General features: G+C 42.4%; 1 pseudogene; it reads left to right on the forward strand.

Annotated features, from left to right (window-relative positions):
- The first annotated feature begins 3,369 nt into the window (after positions 1 to 3,369).
- LOC123462275 lies at positions 3,370 to 4,090 on the forward strand (annotated as a pseudogene).
- Positions 4,091 to 5,175: the final 1,085 nt, after the last annotated feature.

The following is a 5,175-nucleotide window of genomic DNA, read 5'->3' on the forward strand; positions in this document are numbered from 1 at the left end:
ATTTGATTTCTGGGTGTCCCCTTTTACTTTCTTTTCTTTTGAGAAAGGGCCTCATATAGCCTTGGGCTAGCCTCAGATTTTCTTTTTCTTTTTACCTTTTTTTAGTTTTTTGAGGTAGGGTCTCACTCTAGCCCAGGCTGGCCTGGAATTCACCATGTAGTCTCAGGGTGGCCTTGAACTTGCAGTGATCCTCCTACCTCTGCCTCCCAAGTGCTGGGATTAAAGGCGTGTGCCACCACACCTGGCTGGCCTCACATTTTCTACCTAGCCAAGCAGAACCTTGCACTTCTTTTCCTTCTGCCCAGACCTCCTGAATTCTCCGAACACAAGTATTTGCGCCTCACCACACCTGGTGTACATGGTGCCGGGGATCAAATCCAGGGCTCCGTGTGCACTAGGCAAGCTCTCTACCATCTGAACTATATGCCCGACCCCTTAAATATTTAATTTTCATTTCCAGAACACTTTGGTGATGATTCTTGTGATAGAATATGGTTAAGTAGTATGATTATGTCGTGCTTAGAGTTCCTTTTGGTTGTTTTGTTGTTGTTGTTGTTTGAGGCAGGGTATCACTTTAGCCCAGGTTGACCTGGAACTCACTTTGTAATCCCAGGCTGGCCTTGAACTCACAGCAATCCTCATACCTCCGCCTCCCGAGTGCTGGGATTAAAGGCATGTGCCATCATGCCCTGCTAGAATAAAAAGAAAATTATTTGACAACTTCCATAATTAAAGACAATAAGTAAGCCATGATAATTTACGCCCTCTTCACTTCCCCTTCACAATTCCACTCGCCATCATATCCCCCCCCTCAATTAGTCTCTCTTATTTTGATGATATCATTTTTTTCTCTCCTATTATGAGGGTCATGTGTAGGTAGTGCCAGGCACTGTGAGGTGATGGATTCCCAGGCCATTGTGTATCTGGAAGAGCACATTGTAAGGAGCCCTACCCTTCCTCTGGCTCTTACATTCTTCCCACCATCTCTTCCACAGTGGATCTTGAGCCTTGGAAGAGGTGATAGAGATGTTTCAGTGCTGATCACTCTTCTGTCACTTCTTCTTAGCACCATGGTGCCTTCTGAGTCATACCAAGGTCACTGCCATCTGAAAAGAGAAGTTTCTGTAACCACACATGAGAGTGGCATTAAGATATGGGTATGAAGCTGGGTGTGGTGGCGCACACCTTTAATCCCAGCACTCGGGAGGCAGAGGTAGGAGGTTTGCTTGAGGCCACCCAGAGACTCCATAGTGAATTCAGGTCAGCCTGGGCTAGAGTGAGACCCTACCTCAAAAAACCAAAAAAAAAAAAAAAAAAAAAAAAAAAGATATGGGTATGAACATTAAGAGAAGTGATTACTGGGTAGTTTGGTGAGCATAGTATATACATTTAGCCAGACACCAGCAGACATTACACCCCTAGGGCTCATTACTGCCCCTATTGTAGGTTTTCAGAGATGTATTCCCTCCCATGGAGTGGGCCTCCAGTCAAATTAGAGAGCAGTTGGTTTCCCCCATAACAGGCATGCCACTATTGCACCCATTGGCTCATTTGGCCTGGCTGGTCAAATATAAGGCTTGCAGTGTCCACTGTTGAGTATCCACTGGTTATTTCTCTCTCCCCCATCGAACAGTGTAGCTTTTTCCAGCTCTGTCAGCTGGTCTACATGGACAAGATTTTCAGCTCAGCTCCAACAGGATTTCTCAGTGACCTTGCAGTCCAAGTATGTGGAGTCTTCAGCAATAGGGTCTTACCATCTATTCCTGGTGGGAAACCAAGAGCCTTGGCAATGGCCTATAATGTTTTGGGGGCATCAGGGACCTCCCTGGCTAACAACTCACTGGAAGGTATCCCATCCCTGGCACTCAAATTTTTCTAGTAACAATCTATGGCTTCTGGATGCGCCATTGCCCAAAAAAGTAGGCTTCCTTATGACTTATTCATACCCTCTTAGATTTTGATTAACCCTCCCACCACCTTTCCTTTACTCAGTCTCTTCCCCTAACCTCACTTAGTCCTTTCTACCCCTTGGAAAATGTTCATCTACTTACATATATACCATACCATCCCCTTAAGCCCCCCTCCTCCATCCCTTATATTCCTTTTCTAGATTACTGGCCTCTGCCACCAAGTTTTATTCTAACTAATGTACAAGTCTAAACATTTGTAGCTAGGATCCACATGTGAGAAAGAACATGCAATGCTTGGCTTTCTGCACCTGGGTAACCTCACTAAGTATAATCCTTTCCAGATCCATCCATTTTCCTGCAAATTTCATAACTTCATTTTTCTTTACTGCTGAGTAGAACTCCATTGTATAAATTTACCACAGCTTCATTATCTACGCATCAGTTGAAAGACATCTAGGCTGGTTTCATTTCCCAGCTATTGTGAATAGAGTGGCAATAATCATGGATGTGCAAGTATCTCTAGGTGGGGAGATGAGTTTTTTATTGATTGTTTTATTGTCTGGGATTTTAAGACATTTTAAAATATTTTTTATTTTAATTTTTTAATTTATTTTAGAGATAAAAATAAACATTTTTATTTATTTTATTTGTTTCAGAGAGGGAGGGACAGAGCATGAGGAAGAAGTAGAGGGAGAGAGAGAGAGAGAATGGGCACACCAGGACCTCCAGCCACTGCAAATGAATTCCAGATACATGCACCACCTTGTGCATCTGGCTTATGTGGGTCCTGGGGAATTGAGCCTGGGTCCTTTAGCTTTGCAGGCAAGTGAAAACTACTAAGCCATCTCTCCAGCCCTGGTTTGGTTGGTTATTTATTTATTTATTTTGGTTTTCTGAGGTAGGGCCTCATTCTAGCTCAGGCTGACCTAGGATGCACCGGGTAGTCTCAGGGTGGCCTAGAGCTCATGGTGATCCTCCTACCTCTGCCTCCCGAGTGCTGAGATTAAAGGCGTGCACCATCATGCCTGGCTTGTTTGGTTTTTTAAATTTTGTTTTGCTTTTATTTTCTTTTTGACAATTTCACACATGTATATGATGTATTTTTATTTATTTATTTTTTCAAGGTAGGGTCTCACTCTAGCCTAGCCTGACCTGGAATTCAAGGTGGACTCAAATTCACAGTGTTCCTCCTACCTCTGCCTCCCAAATTCTGGGATTAAAGGTATGCACCATCATGCCTGGCCTTAACCATCTTTCTTCTAGGACTGTAATGAGAAATTGTACCTAATAGATTTATCTTATTATCAATTGACAGAGAAAGTAAGGTCATTGGTAGAATTTAGAATCAAAGACTTGCTAGGTTCTGATTTGAATGAGTAAAATAATGCAGACATAATTCATCTCTGGAAAAATTACACCCTAGCATTTGAAATGCTTTTTATTTACAGTAGTAGTAAAAATGGAAAAAGAGAAAGAACATGATGATGGCAGAACCAGACCCAGAGAATTTCTTGGGACTTTTTTGAACACTTTAACCAGCTGGAATTGTTGGAAACACATGGACACCTTATTCCCACTGGCACTCAGAGTCTGTGGGTAGGCAGTTCTGATGAAGATGAGGAGCCAGATGTAAATGCTGAAGAGTGGTATCAATTGCAAGAAAAGAAAATGGAAAAGGATCCAAGCAAATTGCTTCTTTGGGCTGCTGAAAAACATCAGCTGATGACACTGTGGAGGCTTCTTTCTGAGAAGGCCCCTCATGTGAACACTAGAGATGAAGATGAGTATTCCCCTCTTCATCGAGCAGCCTACAGTGGACACTTAGATGTCATCTGTGAGCTAATCACACAAGGGGCAGATGTTCATGCTGTGACTGTGGATGGCTGGACACCCCTGCACAGTGCTTGTAAGTGGAATAACACCAGAGTGGCCTCTTTCTTACTTCAGCATGATGCAGATATCAATGCCCAAACAAAAGGCCTCTTGACCCCCTTGCATGTTGCTGCTGAGGTAGAGACAGCAAAGACCCCCTGGAACTACTCCTCATGAACCGCTACATCAAACCAGGGCTGAAGAACAACTCGGAAGAAACAGCATCTGACATCGCCAGAAGGACAAATATCCATCACTACCTCTTTGAAATTGTGGAAGGCTGTACAAATTCTTCACCTCCATCTTAATGGTTCTGGTCATATTCTTAAGTTTATCAGTATCAGTGACTCCTTCCTGTGAGATGTAAAATACTCCCATAATACAGTCAGCATCAAATGTCACACTACAAAAATTCAGTTAGTACTCATAACACTCTTGCCTGATCTTGATGTCAAACCTTTGAGAGTTGTTTCGATACATCTGTAATGATTTCTTTGGATCTTGTGATTTTTTTTTTATCAGAAGTAATTTTAACTTACCTATACTTAAAAATTTGACATGGGTAATACAGAAACTAAGGATATTTTTGGTGCTGATCCAAGAGAAATGTATTTTTAAATATCCTTTATCATGGGTCTTTGTTGAGTATTAATATATTGACATGTTTTTTGGGGTTTTTTTTTTTTTTTTGGTTTTTCGAGGTAGGGTCTCACTCTGGCCCAGGCTGACCTGGAATTAACTGTGTAGCCTCAGGGTGGCCTCGAACTCATGGTGATCCTCCTACCTCTGCCTTCCAAGTGCTGGGATTAAAGGAGTGCACCACCACGCCCGGTCGACATGTATTTTTATAAGCTAAAGTAACTCAGTTTAACTTAAAAGTCTTAAATATACTGGTGCAGTTTAGCTGTCTTCTCTCCATTACCATCACCAGTTGCTTTCATTCTAAACTAAAAACACTAACATATTGTTTGTAAGTTACAGATAATACAAAAACCTAGATCTTTGTATTTTAAAATGTAGGCTATTCTGAGGAAAGCAGTTATCTAGGTGTTTAGTCCATGACTCACGTACCGCCTCCCCCGCCACACATCTCAACCTGCGGACAGCGCCTACACAGTACTTACTATTGAGGATCAGTTGTTACCATTTAGGCGTGCAAGAACTCTATACTGGTTCAGGAAGTCATATTATATTTGCCCTCCAACTGGTCTCACCTGCATCTTACTGTTGGGCTAGGCACTGCTCATAAGGACTCTTGACTGACTCCCCCCCCCCCCCCACCAAGGTCCTTCTTTTCTACAAACCATTACAAAGGCAAAGTAACAAGGGGAAAGGATTCTACGAATTAGAGATGATTATAATATGGGGACTTGAACAGTGGCTCAGGCTTTCT

The sequence above is a fragment of the Jaculus jaculus genome, chromosome 7 (assembly GCF_020740685.1).
Source record: "Jaculus jaculus isolate mJacJac1 chromosome 7, mJacJac1.mat.Y.cur, whole genome shotgun sequence".
Lineage (NCBI taxonomy): Eukaryota > Metazoa > Chordata > Mammalia > Rodentia > Dipodidae > Jaculus > Jaculus jaculus.